Source organism: Magnolia sinica, chromosome 11, assembly GCF_029962835.1.
Source record: "Magnolia sinica isolate HGM2019 chromosome 11, MsV1, whole genome shotgun sequence".
NCBI lineage: Eukaryota > Viridiplantae > Streptophyta > Magnoliopsida > Magnoliales > Magnoliaceae > Magnolia > Magnolia sinica.
In genome coordinates this window covers 795399-819080 of record NC_080583.1, presented here as the reverse complement: position 1 = coordinate 819080, position 23682 = coordinate 795399, and the positions used below count along the sequence as shown (strand labels likewise).

Genomic DNA, 23682 nt, shown 5'->3' with positions numbered 1-23682 from the left:
ACTAGCCAATGGCTGATGGTCGGTGGTCCGTGGGCCCCACAATTACGTATTTGTTTCATCCATTCCGTCCATTTATTTTTCTAGATCATTTTAGTCTTTGAAACAAAAAATGAGGTATATTTAAATCTCAAATGGACCACATTACAGGAAACAGTGTTGAATGAACTTCAACCATTAAAAACTTTTTGGGGTCCATAAAAGTTTTGGATCAAGCTAATATTTTTTTTTTCCCTTCATCTAGGTCTGTATGATCTAATCAACAGATTGGATGTACAGTGGGCCTTAGGAGGATTTTAATGGTGGATATCCAATCACTATTGTTTTCCTGTGGTGTGGTGCACCTGAGATTTATATCCCTCTCATTTTTGGGATCAAACCATAAAATGAACTGTAAAAATGGATGAACGGCATGGATGAAACACATAGATCATGGTGGGGCCCACGGAGCACCTGCCACCGGGCTAGTGGCAGGGGGAGTAGCCAATCCATTTCCCTCGTGTACAACTCGGTTTCACTACAGTTATGTTCCACCAAGTGGATAAATTCCATCCGTTGATGTATGTATGAGATCTAACCCGTATAATGGGTTTCTACGAATGCTTGCATATTGTTTTTATGGCTGCCCACCTGATGAGTGGATAGCATTGAATTTTGTAATAGATGATCCTGATGGTGGTTCCAACCTATTCGAAGAATTAGATTAATTTTATATTCACAAAAAATTATCAAAGTTACCGTTGGATGAACTGAACCTTATGGTCCAGCTGGTTGAACTTTAGACATTTTCGTTTATTATTAGCTAATCAAGAGACAAATTGTGAAAATGGACAAGGGCTCCTTTTGTCTGTACTGGCTTCCACACGTTAGCTTTGGGCACTAGAGATAAATCCATTCCGGTCATCATTTTCATTTGAGTTCTTTAAAACTAAGAAATCACCATTGGTCGATCGGCAATGATAGCTCTCTTAAGGTCTTTTCTTTAATCCAAAGTGTGAGCGGCTTGGATCTATTGCATGTGTTATTGTGTTAGATGGGTGTAGGTGAAGGTGCAATTCATTAACTACACATGCATTTTTTCTTTCCATAGACTTGGGTAAAATCTAACGGAGACCGCTAGCTAATTAAATAATTGGTTGAGGAGCATAACACCAGATGCACCATATTACGCACGGAATGATGTCACCATGCCGAGCACTTCTCTCTGTAGGGAAAATATATATTTTTTAATAAATTCGAAAATAAATTAATTAATGATAAAATTACAATCCTTTAAATAATAATATCAAAGGTTTCATAATTAAATTCCAACTCAAACTCCCTAATGTGACTTACTATAAATAGTAAACTTATTATTTATAGACGGTCATTATTTGTATAGTTTTTGGCCAAAAATAATAAGTGTCGAATTTAGCCTAACGAGGGCATACCTTGTTTAAAGGATCAAGAGTTATGATCAAATTAAAACTTAATATAAATAGTAAAAATAAAATTAAAATAGACTTTCGATCGTTGATATGATGGAATCTTGCAAATCCGGCATGGCAACCCAACATAGCGGGATTAGATTTAAGAAAACCGTATATTATATGTCGAATAAGTTATTCTGATTTGTGAGATACGCTTGCTTTAGGGTTCTAATGGTCCTGATCACTTCTGTCTCCAATCAGGCCTTCTTCGGTCCATCTTGGCCATAAAACTATCCGCGACCCACTCTATATCAACATATGTGGCACATATGTATAATGATTTGAAACATGTTTCCCGTAGGTTTAGCCATTGATTGGAACATCATAATTATCTTTGATGGGTAGAAAGAAAATGGAATTATAGTTGGGATAAATCCATAATCATATCCATACAAGCCTATCTTCTTCTTTTTCGAAGGAGAAATTATATATAATTTTTATTCCTTTTTATTCCGTTTGGAAGCCGATACTGTGGCTCCCATGCCTTCGCGTATGTTTGAAATGTGGGACATGAATGAATTGCCTGTGTCCCGGCCTGTGGTCAGAAGCTATGTTGGGGCTCACAGAGATGCCCGTGACAAATCCACATCATGTTCGAACAGTGGAAGTTATTGTAGACATTGTTTTATGTGTCGTGTGGCCCATCTGAGTTTTTAATCTAACTGATTTTTAGACTCTCATCTCATTTAAGGATTTGTCACGAGCATCTCCATTGGTCTCACATGGCTTCCAATCACAGGAACTTGTGTCCGTGAGCACAGGCAATTCGCGTTCGAAAATGTGGCCCACATGAATGAGATCAAAACTGTTAATTCGTATCTATTATGGTAAGTGGACCGTTGTCCAAAATAAATATTTAGTCAAAAATAGTATGGGTAGCATACCCATGAACGAAGGGGCCGTTTAGGTTGAGGGATATCCAACCACGGATTTGGGATAAATATACTAAATATGGGAAAAGTTGTTAAAAGCCATATAATATCCATTACAAATAAATGCCGTTAAATTGCCATAAATATTTGATACTTTCTTTCCCAAACAGGACTTCCCCATCTAAAAATAAGGCCGATTTAAAAACCACCTGGAACACCCCCGAGATTACTGAAAAACTTTAAATTCACGTGTTTTGGTCCACGTGAGTTCTGAAATTCTGTGATTTTTCTTAATCCTTTCATCCTAACGAGGAAAATCAGATGAATGGATATGATGGCATGTAAACACTACAATGGAACATACACAACAAATGGTAGCAGTCCCATTCCAACTTTTTTTTTCACTCAGTTGTAAGTTGTTCTCAACGTTGTTTCACCATGACTGTCATTTCACCAACCCAGCATTTCAGGGCTGAAAGCTAGACCCATTAAAGTTAGCGCGAAGTGTAGTCGAAAATATGGCAAATGAGTGCTTAGTCATACACCACCTGTACTAATCAGAGGAGGTAGTGGAGAAGTGAGTGCTTAGTCATACACCACCTGTATTAATCAGAGGAGGTAGTGGAGAAGTTTGCCCTGCATCGCCAACTTCATTTTCATATACCCTATTCTCAACATATTTTTCAGTTGTCCCCAATTCTTCATAAATAGTTGGATTTGCTAATGAGATATCAGAGAGAGGTGCACTCGCAAAAGGCATCAAATCACGAATGCCGTGGGTCTTCTTTGGGGCCATTGATCCTATAAGAAGAAAATTTTATTTGGTAAGGGGGTAAATTTTTTTTTTAAATTATAGTTGAATATATAGTGTTCATTTTACTGAAACAATACTATGGAGTAATGAGATTTTGTTGGAGAAAATCCTGTCGATTGGGCCAACAAAGCACCAACCAGAATAGAATGTTTTACTATTTACTAAGTGCTTTTCCAATTTCTGTTTCACAACTTTATAAGACTCAAATTCTTTTCAATATATTTTTTTACAGATCCAGATATAAATTTATTGAGTTCTTGTAAAATTTCAGTTCATTTTGATAACTACCGAAAATCCTAAAATTCATGTAGTCCTACTTGTCCAAAAACAAATAGAACTTGACCTATCTGTACTAATTCACTATATCAATATAGAATTTGCCATGTTTTAAAGACTTGTCCAGCTACGATCTGGCTTTTGGAATCGCCTCGATCGACTTTCTATTTTAATAGTCATGAATTTTTTAAATTAAATGATTTATGTTATCCAATGTTGCCCAACAGAAGGTAATAGGTTAAAATTCATTAAAATTATTTTCAATGCTTGATTTTTTACAATTCCATACTATAGAGTGTAGTATAGCAGAGGCAAGATTATCTACCAAACGAAGTCATTATAGGGGATCCTAATTATTTTTTTTCTAAGTTCTTCTTTCAACCATAACAATCAAACAAAGAATCCTACCTGTAGGGTTTCTAATTTCAATGACCTATTGTTTATGTTTGTATGTGGTGACCATAACCTACAGGCCACACACTATTTAAAACTTAAGGTCTTGACGCAAGGAAGGACGTATTGAGGTCAAGCACCATCTTTCTCGGTGTAACGCCCTGAAATTCGGGGGTCGAGCATAACTCAGCTCCCGAGTTTCAAAACATTACTTATGCAACATATGTAATGATGAATGTATGTTGTCTGTATGAGTGCATAAAACATGGAATAGATTAAGCCAAACTGCAAACATAATTTAAGGATAAGTGAAAGACGTGAGCAGAAGACTTAAAGAAATATATGTGAACATGTGCAAGTCCCTGTGATATGTATGCTCTGCCAGGTCATAATTACAAGTGTTTGTTTTCAAAATATAAGTATCAAAATGAAATCATCTATTACAAAGAAAATCCAAAATCTCTGTAGATCAGGACACGGCTCACATGAACCTGCGTGAGAACTGCATAAAAGAAAACGCGTCCTCGTCATCCTCATACTCCTGCTCTGCCTCAGGGGTCGCATCATCATCTGCATCTAAGACAGAGTTTGGTTGGTGTTGAAACACCGTCCCAAAATGTGGGAGTGAGTGATCAACTTAGTGGAACTATACAGTAAAAGTTAACATGTTATCAAATCAATCAAGCAGTAATGATAAGGCAATACAATCAAACACGTCCTAATTACTCTTGTTAATGCAAGGATGTATGTAGAAATGATGCATGCTCTCGCCTACACTCCTTCAGCGTCTTCATCTTACGGTACGCATGACAACCTCCCGCAGTGCCAACGACGCCAAAGCACATACAATGTGGTGCATGAACATGATTACCAAGTTGTTATTAGTCATTTTCATACAGCAGGATTGGAAAGCTAAGGTACCTTCCTCATATCAATTTCCAAACAGTGATCCATTCTAGAGTCGTCAGTCCTAGACAATCTCATACGATCATATGGTTTTAGGTCACTACAAAGGACTCGTCACCAATCAATACATGCCTATCATACCTTAGTTACTACCCTAAGGCTCGTCGCCTTAATGCAGTATCAAGGTATGCTCGAAGTCACTACAAAGGGCTCGTCACCAATCAATGTAGGCCGACAGCACGAATATAGCGTCTCATACCACCATAATCAGCTCACGAGTCTGGTGTGCTCACTGGTCACTACGGGGAGGTTCGTCACCCTAGCGTACGCCGACAGCTCGACCACGGTGTCCCATACCACCATGCCCAGCTCATGAGTCTTAATGGATCAAGGTACAATGGTTAATGGGATTGCATTGGTAAGTTTGGTACCTTAGATTCAAACAATAGCATCCATACATGGTGTACATCCACCGGGACATATGGGTTACTTGACGAGCTCGACTAGCACGAGCGCACGTTGAGTTGAACGACATAGAGTGCGCAAACCTCCGTGTGGCCAAAATACTGCCAACAACCCTAATACAACTCGGTTTCGTCAAACACGTCTTACGTGGCAAAATAACCTCGGCCACGAACTCAAGGTTTGTTACCGATTCCCTGGACTATTTCATAGTCCCAAACATCTTCAATTATATCAGATATTCATATTAACAATTTAGAATAGTAATGGAGCAACAATTCTAATCATACAGTATGTGAGCATTTGATGAATATCAACTTAACATGGATTTACACATAAGTAGTGCTTGAAGTTAAACAACAAAGAATGTAAATTGCATGTAGGAAATCATACACACCAATAGGATAGTTGAGAATCTCTTCTCAACGCCCGTAAACAGGATAATATCTTACACACTAGATCATTCAGACATTTCTACAGACACTTAGACTACATATTCCAACATACATAACGTATGTTGGTGATAACACACATTTGGACAATTCCTTTCGCCAAGGAGTTGACACACATACAACTAGCACAAATACATGACAATTAATCATGGCAAACACATATTCGTATTTCATACGTATACGATACTTTCTACCTATACATAGAATACACAAATCACAATATATCTCATATATATCAGGAATGCAATATAAACATCGCATTTGGCATGTGAAATTGCACCCACAATAATAATAAACCATTAACCAACATTGAAAGCCTTGAAAACCATAACCTATACGAATATAGTCCGCACCTTAAACCAGAAAATGCACACAGATCTGATTCAGACGATAAGTCTTCGTCAACGGCGACTGGAAAACCCAAGGCATGAATAAAATGAGCTACATCAACACTTAGACTATTCTAAGCTCTAAAACAGACTAGGGTTTGATTGACTTACCCAAGAATGAACTTAGAATCGCCGGAATAACGATTCAGAAGTGATGGTTTAGGGACGTAGAATAACAAGGAAGAATCTCAAGATGATTCACCAACTTTTCTCTCACTTTCTCTCTCTCTTAGCTAGGGTTAGAAAATTCATATGGAATTGAGAGTGAGGATTTAAGGTCTTTATATAGGCCTAAAGTTGATGAAAATAGCCCCAGGGCCAAGGTATACTTAGGTTATAACCAATTCGGGTCTATATCGGTCCAACGGAGCACTTCTGGTGGTCCCTTTTCCACGTGCGGTCGAACTTAAGCTCACTGACCATGGATTTAGGTCAGGCTGAGTTTTTGTACCGATCGGATTTACAGATCAGCCGTGGCGGACCAATCTCAATTCAACGGTCACCGAAACTCGATCAGGTCCACCGGCACTATGACATGCCTGGGCCATCTTCCCTGATCGGAGGATAAATTTGGGTCAGAATCCAATGGTCAAAAAGCTTAGAATCGGCGCGCAAGCGACACGACTCAGATTTCATAAATTCATATTTAATTTCTCACCTTTCTCACACTCTTTACTCCGGACTCAAGCAAATCGACTCAGGACATCATCTAGTCTTAATTTTTGAGGTGATTGTCAAGCCCAACAAGGTGATCATAATTATTTAAGATCATCGCTATCGGACTTTCGACGCACGGTCCAAGTCCGATACAAAGTTTCCAAGTACTCCCGAGAGCAACTGGATTTAGCGTTGAATCCTAGATTTCAGGGTAACATAACGCTAACGATTTTACAGGTTTAGATTCTTGCAGATCAAATTTAAAGTGATTGGTGCTAATTTTACTAGCAATTGAGTTTAGCGCTAATTAACCCACATATTACTTCTAAGGAATTTGAGGTAGTACTCGGGTCTTTACACGAAATTTTTCGGGTCATTACACTCGGGGGAATAACTACTCCGAATCCACGGAGCTTCTCTGGATTCATCACAGAGAGACCTCAAATCCATGAGGAAAATAAGAAACTAAAAATAATTCTAAAAAAATCATAATAAATTACTTGATACTCAAAAACGAGTTTACAATCATTTAAATAATGCTATGAACCCTAGGGAAAAGTTTCGGAATCAAACTATAACTAAAACTCCCAGAAATCATGACTTACTATAAATAGTAAACTTACTATTTAGGTCATGATTTCCACTAGACCTCATGGTTTTCAGCCAAAAATAATAAGTGTCCTATTTGGCTCAACCATGCTATTCTTCTAATTTTTATAAGCACTTTTCATGTTGGACACAATTGCTAAAGCCCAATTGATGGAGAGTTACAATCAAACTAAAACTTACTATAAATAGTAAAAATGAAATTAAAATTGCTTTTCGACCTTCAATCTGATGGAATCTCGCAAATTTGGCGTGTGCAACCCAACGTAGCAAGTTGGGTGGCTAAAGTAGCTTCTCCTACCCCAAAATCATATATGGCACGTCTGGTAACTCATTTTGATTTGCAAGATATGACTGTTTTAAGTTTCTGACGACCTGGATCACTTTCATCTCCAATCGGGCCTTTTTTTATCCATCTTGGTCATTAAATTGTCTGCAACCTACTCTGAATCAGTCCCTTCTACTTCAAAAGAGCTCGTCCTTGTGTTCTCGATCTACGAAGTGTGATTTTTGAAAAGATGATGTGAAATTATTGGGTCATGTGCACTACGCCAAAACTGCGAAAAAAGGACGGTCCAAAATCGTCTCAAATGACCAAAAAGGACGGTCATGGACCGTCGCAAGGGCCGTCAAATTTTGACGTGTCGTATTACTTAAAGGACGGTCGAAAACCGTCATTTTTATTGACGAAAAAAGGACGGTCATGGACCGTCCTTAAAAAGGACAGTCTCGGACAATCTCTTATGAGTCTTTAAATGACGGCCATCGACCGTCCTTTAAAAGGACGATCATGAACCGTCCTTAAAAAAGACTGTTGTAGACCACCTGTGATAAGCCTTTAAAGGACTGTCATGGTCCGTCTGTTATGGGCCTTCAAAGGACGGCCACAAACCGTCCTTAAAAAGGACGATCATGAACCGTCCTTCAAAAGGACTGTCATGGACCGTCCCTTATAAGAGGGTCAATATACACCTGTTACATCATTATATTCTTCCTGATATACACCTGTTATATAATATATTTCATCATATTCACATTCACATTCATCTAAACCTAAACTACGTAAATCCAACATAAACTACATTCATCCAAACACAAACTACATCTATCTAAACCCAAACTACGTAAATCCAACATAAATTACATTCATCCAAACACAAGCAATCTTATCCACATTACATTCATCCACACATAAATACATAAAAGTTTAACATCATAACTAAAAAAAGAAAAAAAATCAGCAACAATTTTCTGTGTCTTTCGCCTGAAAAAAAAAATATTAAACCAACAAAACATTATAATTCAGAATCATGAAGAATTGCATAAACTTCTTCCAAAAAAGTGAGCACTTTTTAAAAATAAAACTGATCATTAAAATAGGTTCAGGTTTAGGTTTTAGGTTTTAGGTGTTAGGTTTTAGGTTTAGGTTCAGGATTAGGTTTTAGGTTATAGGTTATAAGTTTAGGTTATAGGTTAAGGTTTAGGTTATAGGTTTTGGTTTAGGTTAAGGTTAAGGTTTAGGCTTAGGTTATAGGTTTAGGTTTTAGTTATAGGTTATAGTATATAGGTTATAACTTTAGGGAATTAAGAATAGGTTAAGGTTAAGGTTAAGGTTTAGGTTTAGGAAATCGGGTCCGAGTTCGGGATCGGGTTTAGGTTTGGGTTATCAAGTTTAAGTTTAAATTTAGGTTAGGGAGTTGAGATTAGGATTAGGTGTAGGTTTAGGTTCAAAGATTTGAAAATACATTTCGATTTTAGGTTTAGGTTTAGGTTTAGGTTTTAGACTTATGTTTAGGTTATAAGTGCAGGTAATAGGTTTAGGTTTATGTTAGGTTATAGGTTAACGTTTAGGTTTAGGAAATCGAGTTCGGGTTCGGGATCGGGTTTAAGTTTGGATTAGGGAGTTGAGATTAGGATTAGGTGTAGGTTTAGGTTTAGGGATTTGAGAATACATTTAGGTTTAGGTTAAGGTTTAGGTTTAGGTTTAGGTTTAGGTTTAGGTTTAGCTTATAAGCAATAGGTTTTAGGTTTAGGTTTAAGTTATAGGTTACAGGTTTAGGTATAGCTTTAGGCTTAGGTTTAGGTTACAAGATAAAAGTTTAGGGAATTGAGAATAGGTTAAGGTTTAGGTTTAGGAAATCGGGTTCAGGTTCGAGATCGAGTTTAGGTTTGGGTTTTCAAGTTTAGGTTTAGGTTTAGGTTAGGGAGTTGAGATTAGGATTAGGTGTAGGTTTAGGTTTAGGGATTCGAGAATACATTTAGGTTTTAGGTTTAGGTTAAGGTTTAGGTTTAGGTTTAGGAAATTGAGAATAGGTTAAGGTTTAGGTTTAGGAAATCAGGTTCGGGTTCGGGATCGGGTTTGGGTTTTGGTTTTCAAGTTTAGGTTTAGGTTTAGGTTAGGGAGTTGAGATTAGGATTAGGTGTAGATTTAGGTTTAGGGATTTGAGAATACATTAAGGTTTAAGTTTAGGAAATCGGGTTCGGGTTCGGGATCGGGTTTAGGTTTGAGTTTTCAAGTTTAGGTTTAGGTTTAGGTTAGGGAGTTAAGATTAGGATTAGGTGTAGGTTTAGGTTTAGGGATTTGAGAATACATTTAGGTTATAAGTTTATGTTTAGGTTATAGGTTATAGGTTTAGGTTAAGATATAGGTTTAGGTTTCGGTTTAGGTTATAAGCAATGGGTTTAGGGAATTGAGAATAAGTTAAGGTTTAGGTTGAGGAAATCGGGTTCGGGTTCGGGATCGGGTTTAGGTTTGAGTTTTCAAGTTTAGGTTTAGGTTTAAGTTAGGGAGTTGAGATTAGGATTAGGTGTAGGTTTAGGTTTAGGGATTTGAGAATACATTTAGGTTTTAGGTTTATATTTAAGTTATAGGTTACAGGTTTAGGTTAAGGCTATAGGTTATAGGTTTAGGTTAAGGTTTAGGTTAAGGTTTAGATTTAGATTTAAGGATTTGAGAATACATTTAGGTTTTGGGTTTAGGTTTAGGTTATAGGTTACAGGTTTAAGTTTAGGTTTAGGTTTATGCTATAGGTTATAGGTTTAGGTTACGGTTTAGGTTTAAGTTTACGTTATAAGCTATAGGTTTAGGGAATTGAGAATAGGTTAAGGTTTAGGTTTAGGTTTAGGAAATCAGGTTCGGGTTCGGGTTTAGGTTTGAGTTTTCAAGTTTAGGTTTAGGTTTAGGTTAGGGAGTTGAGATTAGGATTAGGTGTAGGTTTAGGTTTAGGGATTTGAGAATACATTTAGGTTTTACGTTTATGTTTAAGTTATAGGTTATAGGTTTAGGTTAAGGTATAAGTTTAGGTTTTAGTTTATGTTATAAGCAATTGGTTTAAGGAATTGAGAATAGGTTAAGGTTTAGGTTTAGGAAATCGGGTTCGGGTTCGGGATCGGGTTTAGGTTTTGGTTATCAAGTTTAGGTTTAGGTTTAGGTTAGGGAGTTGAGATTAGGATTAGGTGTAGGTTTAGGTTTAGAGATTTGAGAATACATTTAGGTTTTAGGTTTAGGTTTAGGTTATATGTTATAGATTTAGGTTAAGACTATAGGTTATAGGTTTAGGTTAAGGTTTAGGTTTAGGTTTAAGGATTTGAGAATACATTTAGGTTTTAGGTTTAGGTTTAGGTTTAGGTTTAGGTTTATGCTATAGGTTATAGGTTTAGGTTAAGGTTTAGGTTTAAATTTAGGTTATAAACTATAGGTTTAGGGAATTGAGAATAGGTTAAGGTTAAGGTTTAGGTTTAGGAAATCAAGTTCGGGTTCGGGATCGGGTTTAGGTTTGAGTTTTCAAGTTTAGGTTTAGGTTTAGGTTAGGGAGTCGAGATTAGGATTAGGTGTATGTTTAGGTTTAGGGATTTGAGAATACATTTAGGTTTTAGGTTATGTTTAGGTTATAGGTTATAGGTTTAGGTTAAGGTATAAGTTTAGCTTTCAGTTTAGGTTATAAGCAATTGGTTTAGGAATTCGGGTTCGGATTCGGGATCGGGTTTAGGTTTTGGTTTTCAAGTTTAGGTTTAGGTTTAGGTGAGGGAGTTGAGATTAGGATTAGGTGTAGGTTTAGGTTTAGGGATTTGAGAATACATTTAGGTTTTAGGTTTATATTTAAGTTATAGGTTACAGGTTTAGGTTAAGGCTATAGGTTATAGGTTTAGGTTAAGGTTTAGGTTAAAGTTTAGATTTAGGTTTAAGGATTTAAGAATACATTTAGGTTTTGGGTTTAGGTTTAGGTTATAGGTTACAGGTTTAGGTTTAGGTTTAGGTTTATGCTATAGGTTATAGGTTTAGGTTACGGTTTAGGTTTAAGTTTAGGTTATAAGCTATAGGTTTAGGGAATTGAGAATAGGTTAAGGTTTAGGTTTAGGTTTAGGAAATCAGGTTCGGGTTTGGGTTCGGGTTCGGGTTTAGGTTTGAGTTTTCAAGTTTAGGTTTAGGTTTAGGTTAGGGAGTTGAGATTAGGATTAGGTGTAGGTTTAGGTTTAGGGATTTGAGAATACATTTAGGTTTTAGGTTTATGTTTAGGTTATAGGTTATAGGTTTAGGTTAAAGTATAAGTTTAGGTTTCGGTTTATGTTATAAGCAATTGGTTTAAGAATAGGTTAAGGTTTAGGTTAAGGTTTAGGTTAAGGTTTAGATTTAGGTTTAAGGATTTGAGAATACATTTAGGTTTTAGGTTTATGTTTAGGTTATAGGTTATAGGTTTAGGTTAATGTTCACACCCCAAGTGCAGGGTTGTGATGTAGTAATAAACTCGGTAAGACCGAGGTCAAATCCACAGGGACTGATACCTGTACGTTATCTGAAACCAAGTAGAACTAGAACTAGACTAAGATGTGATCTAAACCAAATAGAATTTAAGAAATAATTGTGGAAGAATTATCTAAAACTTTAAGGAATTCAGAGGAAGAAACTAGGGATTCAGAGGATCCACTTGTAGAGATCAGGGAGATCTTATGCCTGCATCAATGTTTATGGAATTTAAACTGAACTTACTTGATCTGGTTTTCAAGAGATGAAAGGTATATGAATTAGAATGGATTCCATCATCTAACCATGCCCAGGAGACAAAGCAAACAACAGGATTAACTAATTACCAACCGATCAGCATTATATGAAGATCAGAAAGGGTACTGTCATCCTACCATGCCCATGGGACAATGATGAACAACAGGAGTTCCTGACATAAAAAAAAAGAGAAAAGGAATACTCAAAACCATTGCAAACCCATTGTAATTTCAGTCACAACAGACCATAAAAGACTAAAGAAATATTCCTTTAATAATCAAACCAAAATCAAAGTTAGTTTAGAAATTTAAATTACCAGCATACAATGAAGTCTCCCATCTCGCTACAGGCTTCACCTCTTAGCCCTAGCTAAGAGGTTTAGCCACACATGATATGGCCTAAATAATAGAAATATAAAGGAAAGAGAAAGAAAGAAAAAAAAACCAGAACCGAGGCTTGTCCAGTTTCTGCTCACGTTCCAGCCCAAACCCAAGCCACCAAACTCCGTGTCTCTTTCTTTTTCTCTGACGTGCAGCAACCAAACCGAGCACAGACTTCTGCTCCTCTTTCTCTCTCTCTCTCTCTTGCTGCCAGTCCCACGGTCCAGCAACCCTTCGTTTTTTCTTCCCTCACGTGCAGCAGCAACAACTCCTTTCCTAAACCGAGCTCCTCTCTCTCCCTAGCTCCCTCCGATATTTTAATAATCCTCCCAGCTTTTTTTATTCTCCTTTATAGAAAACCCCTCTGGTAGTCTTGAGTCCCAAAAGGAATAGGTTGGGAAGCTTGTTTACGCACCTGCAGAGATTGCGCAGCTCCAGAGATTTCGCAGCTGCCAAGATTACGCAGCTTAGCTGTCTTGCGTAACCGGAACGGCTGGAATCCCGTTGGCTTGGTTTGTGCACAACGGTGTATTTCCAAAAAAAGGGGAACGTCCCTACGGTCGGTTCTGAATGACCTAACAGATGGATGTTGTGGATTGTTTGGACATCCACTCATAGTGGCCCACAACCCCTCTAAACCGATGTTATCCTTTAATCTCGTAACGCAGGGGCTCTCCTTTGGCTGAGAACTGTGAGTTCGTATGTGCACCCCAACCTTTGATACTTTCATGATTTTAATCTTCGGCAAACCATTTTCATGATGGACGGTTCAGATTAGCCACATGATCATCGCCGAACACACACCACAGCTCGCAAAAAATCGGCCAGCGTCCGGCGCTAAAACAGGGCCTGCGAAAGGCTTTCGCTGTGACATGGTGGGGCTCACTGTCTATTTCAAATGAGAGATCCAAGCCGTCCATTGAATTCCTCTCAGAATTTCAGTTGGGAAGGGATGGTTTTGGATCAGATTCGGCGTGACCCACGAAAGAAATCAGCTGCAATAGTTGTAGGGCAGTCCATTTGTGACCATTGAAACCAACAAGTGTGCATGCATGAGTGCATAAAGTCAACATGGGTTTGGCTAAATCGAGCCCCTCTGCATGATGGACGGCTCGGATTGAGCATTTGGACCATGATGATGGCCCACTGAGATCATCTTCAGTCTCTGTTTCATGACAGAAACGGAGTTCACTAAAGAGTTCACGTCCCTGTGTTGCCATGCACTCTTAGTGCAAAAAGTGTAGTATATACACTGTATAATGATTATGAGAAATCCACACCATTCATCTTGTTCTCCATTTCATTTGAACCGTGGGGACTAAAGTTAAAGCGTATCTGGACAGCGGGTGGGCCCCAAATCAGGATTTTATGGACTGATCTGTTAGTTCAGCCACTTTCACGAGGATCCAATGGCTGAAATTTGACGTGTACGGTTAGTTTATGGTCCTCAGGCCACGTATGAAGTTTCGAACTGATCAGATGGTGGGAACCCTATGATCTTGCATTCTGGACACTTTTCAGGCCACTTGAGCTTCAATTCCTTGATTTTCTTGGGTCCCTGATGTGTAATTCTGTTGATCTTGGGTCTCTGGAGTCCGTCCCACGCTTTGGTGTCATCAGAGCGTTAAGTCCATGCTTTAAGCACCCATTTCGGTCCAGGCTCGTACATACACTCTGCATTATAAACACGATTAATCAGGCCATTAAGCAGTATCATGCGTGTAAATCTATGCAATAAATGGGTCTGATATGCAATATTTGACCCTCAACACAACCCCCAACTAGCATTTTGCTAGTCCCGAGCTAAGTATGCGAAAAATGAGTTGAGAATTACAGAACAATTTATAAACTCGAGTGATTTTTGCAGAGTAATCCAGATACGAGAACTTTTAGATTCATGACTGTTAGATATTACTTTCTCCTAGACTCCAGTACATGGTAAACTTCATAATCAAGTTCAAAGTATTATTCCATTAATTAGAAAAATTCTAATCATTGAGATCCATGAATGTATAATCTAATCTCGACTTGTCAACATTAAGATTTACCTTGATATTTAAGGATATCATTGGTAACAACTGAGAGAATTCACGATAACTCTTCTTAGCTTACACATTATCTTTTTATTCTTTTAATTTTATTTTTTTTAATTTTTTGATTTTTTTCATTAGAAGTAACGCCAAGAAGAGGGATCAGATCCTCACCTATAGGGAGCAAACCTAAGGTAAAGTCTGTACACCCAACTTTTTCACATATCATTCATGGGGAATTAAATCTACACCTATAGGGAGCAAACCTAAGGTAAAGACCATTTGCCCAATCCTTTCAGTTTTCCCAAGTTAATCCTTTAATATCGAACTGAAACCTTAATATGCAAGCGAGATGTGTCCTGCGAATTCATGACTCAACCAATGTTTACAAATTCTAATAATGGATTAATAATTCAAACTTAGCTGTGAAATTTAATAGATAACTGAATCCAAGAGTCATAAAGTACCAACATCACGCATCTTGAAATTCTAAGTGCCCTAAATGGCCGTCAAAATCACTTCGACTTCAACAAAATGTCAGAAATTTTTTTTAAATTTTCACAACTTTTGTTCAAGACCAAGAAAATGCTTCAAGACCAAGAAAATGCTGATTAGGTGACCTAATCTCCCACCCCCAACCTAAAATCTACATTGTCCTCAATGTAAAAAGAAATAGACATGCAATGCACATGAGACAACGGAAAAATAAGAGTGATGGAAAGATAGTACCTGAATGAAAGAATCAAGAGGATTTTCAAAGATTTCTACGTAAGAGCGGTCAGCACAAGAGAGAAACCAACAAATAAAATAACAAAAATACAATCCTACCTATACCACTTTCGCAGGTGCTCTCGATTGCATTTAGCGTATGCAACAAGCCTTTAAACCCCTAGGTTACCCCTAGTGGACGAGTTGTAGTCTCGTGAGGGTTTGCAGCAATGTTACCCACAAACATTGAACTAACTAATGATAAAAATGAAATGAAATGAAGAGCTGGGTTGCCTCCCAGGAGCACTAAGTTTACCGTCTTCAGCCAGACAAATAAAGCAACTACCCTAGTCCTAAGAAAACAGGAAACTTACCTATACCTCCATCAGACTAGGAGATTAATCCTGGTAAACAGGATCAGTCAGAGGCATGGACATGTCCTCTGAATCAAATTTCTCGACAAATGGTTTCAATCGATGTCCATTGACTTTAAACTCCTTGCCATTGTCGGGATCTCTTATCTCAACGGCCCCATGCGAAAAAACAGTAACAACAATGTAAGGGCCGGTCCAACGAGATCGAAGCTTACCCGGAAAGAGATGTAATCGAGAATTGTACAAAAGGACCTTCTGACCAGGCGTGAATGATTTTCGCAAAATGTGTTGGTCATGAAATGCTTTCATCTTGTCCTTGTAAATTCTCGAATTATCGTACGCATCATTCCGGATTTCTTCAAGTTCATTCAATTGAAGTTTGCGTAGCGAGCCAGCATTGTCCAGATTGAAATTAAGATTTTTGATCGCCCAGTACGCTTTATGTTCCGGCTCCACAGGCAAGTGATAAGCCTTCCCATAGACAAGTCTAAAGGGAGACATTCCAATAGGAGTTTTAAATGCAGTACGGTATGCCCATAAGGCATCGGTCAATCGGATTGACCAATCCTTACGATCTGGGTTAACCGTTTTCTCCAGAATGTGTTTGATCTCCCTATTGGAAATCTCAGCTTGTCCACTTGTCTGAGGATGGTATGGGGTGCTCACCTTATGAGAGATACCGTATTTCTTCATTAAGCTCTCAAATGGTTTATTACAAAAGTGTGAGCCCCCATCACTAATGATGGCTCGAGGCGTTCCGAATCGAGAAAGGATGTTTTCTTTTAGGAATTTAATGACCGTGCGATGGTCATTCTTTCGACACGGAATCGCTTCGACCCATTTAGTGACATAATCCACGGCGAGCAAAATATACAGATTTCCAAACGATTGGGGGAATGGTCCCATGAAATCGATGCCCCAGCAATCAAATGCTTCAATGATAAGAATGGGATTCAAAGGCATCATATTTCGACGGGACAATGCTCCCAATTTCTGACAACGCTCACAAGCTTTGCAAAACTCATGAGTGTCCCTAAACATAGTGGGCCAGTAAAAGCCACACTGCAGAATCTTGGCCGTGGTCTTTTTAGCAGAAAAGTGACCACCACAGGCCTCTGAGTGACAGAAGGAGATGACGCTCTGATGCTCATCGTCTGGTACACATCTCCTTAGAATTTGGTCTGGGCAATATTTAAATAAATAAGGATCATCCCAGAAAAAGTTGCGCACCTCGGTGAAAAATTTCTTCTTATCTTGTGCAGTCCACTGTGTCGGTATGGCACCTGTAGCAAGATAATTAGCAATATCAGCGAACCAAGGTGAATGGGAGACTCTGAACAGCTGTTCATCAGGGAACATGTCATTGATATGGGTCGCCTCAAGGGAATCAGAGGTATTAAGGCGAGAAAGGTGATCGGCCACTACGTTCTCTACTCCCTTTTTATCTTTAATTTCCAAATCAAATTCTTGGAGTAGAAGGATCCATCTTATCAAGCGGGGCTTAGAATCATTCTTAGAAAGAAGATACTTCAGTGCCGCATGATTTGTATATATAATGATCTTGGATCCGATCAGGTAGGACCTAAATTTGTCCAAGGCGAACACTACGGCTAAGAGTTCCTTTTCCGTAGTCGAGTAGTTCACTTGGGCAGGATTTAGAGTCCTACTTGCGTAGTGAATGACGTAGGGCTTCTTATCTTTTCTCGGCCTAGGACCGCCCCAAGAGCATAATCGAAGCGTCGCACATAAGCTCAAAAGGAAGGTTCCATCGGGTGGTCGCATGATAGGTGCAGTGGTTAATGTGCCTTTAAGCTTGGTGAAAGCTTCCTGGCATTGCTCAGTCCACTCGTACGGAACATCCTTTTGAAGAAGATTACATAATGGACGAGAGAGGAGACTAAAGTCCTTTATGAATCGCCTGTAAAATCCTGCGTGTCCTAAGAAGGATCGCACGTCTCTGATGTTCTTGGGTGGAGGTAGGTTAGAGATAAGATCGATTTTTGCCTTATCTACCTCGATTCCTTTGGACGAGATGATATGTCCAAGGACAATTCCCTTCTGAACCATGAAATGGCACTTCTCCCAATTAAGTACCAGGTTCTTTTCTTCACATCTTTTCAGCACACATTTAAGACTTTCCAAGCACTTGCTGAAAGATGGACCGTAAACAGAGAAATCATCCATGAAGACCTCTAGATATTGCCCTACCATATCAGAAAAGATACTAAGCATACATCGCTGAAAGGTGGCAGGGGCATTACATAGTCCGAATGGCATCCTTCGGTAGGCAAAGGTGCCGTAGGGACATGTAAATGTGGTCTTTTCCTGGTCTTCAGGGGCTATCTCTATTTGGTTGTAGCCCGAATACCCGTCAAGAAAACTGTAATAGGAATGACCAGCTAACCTTTCCAGGATCTGATCAATGAATGGTAAAGGGAAGTGGTCTTTCCTCGTGACGGTATTCAACTTCCTGTAGTCAATGCACATTCTCCAACCAGTAGTGACTCTAGTTGGCACGAGTTCATTATTAGCATTGGCTACGATGGTGATTCCGGACTTTTTAGGGACCACTTGAGTTGGACTCACCCATTGACTATCAGATATAGGGTATATAATACCCACATCCAATAGTTTAAGAACCTCGGCCTTAACCACTTCCTTCATGTTGGGATTTAGTCTACGTTGTGGTTGCCGAGCGGTTTTTGCATTATCCTCAAGGTATATGTGATGAGTACAAATCGAGGGATCGATTCCTTTGAGGTCCGCTATCGTCCATCCCAGGGCTCCTTTATGCTCAATGAGAGTAGATATAAGCATACTCTCCTGTTCTTTCTCCAGGTGGGCAGAGATCACCACCGGGTATGTCTCATCTTGACCCAAATATGCATATTTCAAATCAGAGGGCAAAGGTTTTAGGTCAAGCTTCGGCGGCTTGAGGTTAGACGGCAGAGGCGCTACATCAGTTTGTGGTAGTTCTTCAAATTGTGGCCTCCATCGGTTAACTTCAAGTACCGGTGCAGTATCAAGCAAGGCGCACGTCTCCCTAATCATGTCATCATCAAAATCATGGGAGTAGGCCAGGCACGTCTCTAGATGGTCGGAGGATAAGGTCAGAGGTGTCGTATCTTCCACGAAAGAGTCAATCATGTTAATATCATGGAAATCGTCATCATCCTCTGAGTTGCTGCCGTTATTGAAAAAAATGTTTGACTCCAATGTCAAATTTCCAAAAGACATAGTCATGATACCATTCCTGCAATTGATAATTGCATTTGACGTGGCAAGGAATGGGCGACCAAGAATGACGGGAATCTGAGTGCTCATGTTATTGATGGGTTCGGTGTCCAGGATGATAAAGTCTACAGGGTAGTAGAATCTATCAACTTGGACAAACACATCCTCAATTATCCCTCTTGGTACACGAACAGAGCGATCAGCAAGTTGTAGTGTGGTTAGGGTGGGTTTTAATTCACCCAAACCTAACTGTTTGTATACCGAGTAGGGAATCAGATTGACGCTCGCTCCTAAGTCAAGAAGTGCGTGATCAATTCGATGGTTCCCGATTACACATGATATGGTTGGGCTACCGGGATCCTTGAATTTCTGCGGCACGTCTTGCTTCAGGATGGCACTCACTTTCTCAGTCAAGAAGATTTTCTCACTACAAGAAATTTCACTTTTAGCGACGAAAATTTTCGTTGCTATAAGTCAAATTTTCGTAGCTAAAACGTTTTAGCGACGAAAGTTTTCGTCGCTAAATTCGTCGCTATAAGACCGATGTCGAAGCGTTTTCTCAGCGAAAATTTTGAATCGTCGCTAAATGCAAGCTTTTTAGCGACGAAAATTTTCGTCGCCAAAAAAACTGTACAAGACTTTTAGCAACGAAAATTTCCGTTGCCAAAAATAAATTACAAAACTTTTGGCTACAAAAATTTTCGCTGCCAAAAAAAATTACAAAACTTTTAGCGACGAAAATTGTAGTCGCTAAAAATAAATTAGAAAACTTTTAGCGACGAAAAGTTTCGTCGCTAAAAAAACTGTACAAGACTTTTAGCAGCGAAACTTTTCGCTACTAAAAAAATCGTTCTATTTTTAGCGACGAAAAGTTTCGTCGCGAAAAAACTGTGCAAGACTCCTAAAAAATCGTTCCACTTTTATCAACGACAATTTTCGTCGCTAAAAAAACTGTACAAGACTTTTAGCAGCGAAAATTTTCGGTACTAAAAAAATTATTCTACTTTTAGCGACGAAAATTTTCGTCGCTAAAAAATTGTACAAGACTTTTAGCAGCGAAAATTTTCGCAGCTAAAAGTAAATTACAAAACTTTTAGCTACAAAAATTTTCGTTGCTAAAAGTCTCTTTTTAAAAAATTATTCTAGCTCAAAATTCCGCACAAAATTCCTGATATACACCTGTTAACAATATATTTCATCATATTCATCCTGATATACACCTGTTATATAATATATTTCATCATATTCACATTCACATCCATCTAAACCCAAACAAGAAAATCCATCCAAACATAAAAGTACATTCATCCAAACACAAACAATCTTATCCGCATCACACTTATTCACGCATAAATACATATAAGTTTAACATAATAAACAAATATACAAAAAATCGTCGTCTTCTTCCTATTTCGACTACTTCCTTACCACCTACTTTCTAGTCAAGTTCCATAGCCATGCACACTTGTTTCCTTGTCCTTGCATCTTAACATCATCGCCATCTTTCTCTTTTATCTACACCACCCAACATTTGGAAGGATCATACATGTATTCACTAAAGAAGATATGCTCAAAGATTGCAGGGTCATCCAGAGATGGAAGATCATGCTTCTTTCTAGCTTCACACTTCCCTACACTGTAATACACCTGCCAATTGAACTGAAAATCATGTGACATCATTTCTACTAGTCACTGGAAACAGCCATATGATTTGTGACTCCATAACATGTCCGTGGGTTCTCTATGAACTCTAATCACAGAGTGATACCCAAAAACCTGACACACTTGGTGGTCAAACTACAACTCAATGCCAACATGGACTGGCACATCAGCCACTTTTGTTGTAACAGGAATTGTTTGATAACCATGATGAAGAAGAATACTTTCCAACAAAGAGCTACCAGTTAACAGCCAAGAAACTCACCTCCATCGTGACATGGCAAGCCAAAAGTTGATAAGGCATGTACTTATAGCCACTGCAAAAAGAAAAAATGAAAAACTGAGTTGTGGCTTTTGGGTTTTCTCAATGACATCATATCTTTTATTCAAGTCACAATACAGAATAAAATTTAAATCTTTCAAGGCCTGATTGAGTTTCATCGACTTAATGCAAAGATAATCTACAAGCTCAAAACAGAGCTAATCACAGGTTCACCAGGCTAGAAATAATCCATTGATCTAAATGCATCTTTTACGCTGCATTTTGAAACACACCTGAGTTGGATTGCAATTGCTCAGTTCAATTAGGTGGCAACGATTGAACTGTATTGACGGTTAGTGTTATTCATAATGGAGTACAAATTGCAATTACATTCCTTTCTAGTTGAACTTGGAGTAATGATCACACAATACAAATACTATGATAGTTTCAAATTGGTCATTTCAGCTTCACTGAAATGATTATTGCATTTCTAGATGATAGCTTCACTGAAAAATGGTCTTTGTGAAAGCTCAGGAGCATTGGACTATTAGATCTCCTTCAACCTTCTGTGTCCAATGCACCTCACAACTTTCTGTGACCAGTTGTGGTCCTTCATTATGGTGTAGAGAACACACAAAATAGTCACTTAAATACATCCAGACAAATCACGGTAGCACTTCTCCAACATTCAAATTTTTCAAAACCAAATTGGAAAAAAGAGAATCAAAGTAAACTAAATCAGATTTGAAAGTTGGTCAAATCATAAATAGGCAGATTATGGACGGAGACATTGTTTTCATTAATAGGCCACCTAGTACTCATAAACATTCATTACAAGCATTTTCTGTCTATGTGCATGACGACCATACTGTTAAGATCAATCCCCTTATTTGTGCTCCCCTAGGTGCAGATTTTGATGGGGATTGTGTTCATATATTTTATCCAGTCTCTAGCAGCAAAGGCAGAAGTTTTGGAGCTGTTTAGTGTTGAAAAGCAAATTTGTAGTTCTCATAGTGGTAGTCTGAATTTACAACTAGTACATGATTCTTTATTGTCACTTAAACTCATGTTTAGGACTTTTTTCTTGAACAAAGCGACTGCGCAACAGTTGGCTGTGTGTTTCACCAGTTTACTGGAACCTGCTTTGCTTAAGGCTCACCATACAGGTCCTCTGTGGACTGTTTTGCAAATGGTACAGAGTGCTTTACCTGCATTTTTTGACTGCTTTGGGGAGAGGCATTTGATCAGTAAAAGTGAAATGGTGAGGATTGATTTCAATAGAGATTTACTGCAGTCATCATTCACAGAGATTGTTACTTCTGTTCTTGACAAGAAGGGAACAGAAGAGGCTGTTAAGTTCTTTAATATGTTGCAGCCATTGCTGAAGGACATTCTCTGTTTAGAAGGATATAATGTTGGCCTGAATGATTTTGACATTCCCAAGACTGTTACTGAAGATATAAAGAAGAAAATTCAGGACATATCACCTTTGCTGCTTCACTTGAGATCAAATTACAATGAACTTGTAGAGTTGTTAGTGGAAAGCTACCTGAAAACTATAAAACTGCCAATCGTGACTCGTATTCTAAAGTTATCTGCTTTGGGTAATTTGATAGATTCTAAAAATGATTCAGCTATCAGTAAGGTTGTTTAACAACTTGGCTTTTTGGGGCTTCAACTTTATGACTAAGGGAAGTTTTATTCAAGGCGTTTGGTTGAGGATATGAGTTTCCACTTCCAAAATAAGTATTCTGTTAATGGTGATATGAGTTTCCACTTCCAAAATAAGTATTCTGTTAATGGTGATATGAGTTTCCACTTCCAAAATAAGTATTTTATTAATGGTGTTGACTATCCTTCTAAGGCATTTGGGTTAGTTAAGAGCTCCTTTTTTCAAGGTCTGACCCCCTATGAAGAGTTGGTCCATTCCATATCATCCAGGGAAGTGTTGATCCGTTCTTCTAGAGGACTTACTGAACCAGGAACTTTGTTTAAAAATCTAATGGCCACACTTAGAGATGTCGTTATCTGTTATGATGGGACAGTGAGAAACCTCTGCAATAATTCTATAATTCAATTTGAGTATGGACAGGTGGACAAAAATAGTCCTGGCAGGTCTCTTGCTGGTGAACCAGTTGGTGTATTAGCTGCTACTGCAGTATCAAATCCTGCATATAAAGCAGTTCTTGATTCTTCTCAGAGCAACAACTCTTCATGGGAGTCGATGAAGGAAATACTTTTGTGCAAAGTTAACTTCAAGAATGATATTATAGATCGGAGAGTTATTCTATATTTGAATGAGTGCTTCTATGGGAAAATGCATTGCAAGGAGAATGCAGCATATTTAGTTCAGAATCGTTTGAAAAAAGTCGCTTTAAAGGCATCGACAAATACCTGAAAGTTCAGAAGCGGATACAGGCCTTGTTGGCCACATTCACCTTGATAAGATGCGCTTGAAAGTACTCGAGCGGAGCATGGATGAGATCATGCACTCTTGTCAAGAGGTTATAAATTGCTTTGGGAGAAAGAAGCACGCTCTTTCACCTTTATTTAAGAAGATTTATTTGTCTTCCTGCGAATGTTGCACACTTCAACAATAATGTGATGAGAAGTGGTCTCAGCTGCCATGCCTGCAGTTCTTCTACAAACAGCAGGAACATTCATATCAAACAGCACTGAGTAGATTGTCTCTTTCAGTTGTCTTCTACATGAGTTATCAGTTTAACTGAAAATGACCCAAAAA

The 23682-nt window shown here is 38.4% G+C and overlaps 1 pseudogene; it reads left to right on the top strand.

Moving 5' to 3' along the window:
* The first annotated feature begins 1976 nt into the window (after positions 1-1976).
* LOC131219043 (DNA-directed RNA polymerase V subunit 1-like) lies at positions 1977-23337 on the top strand (annotated as a pseudogene).
* Positions 23338-23682: the final 345 nt, after the last annotated feature.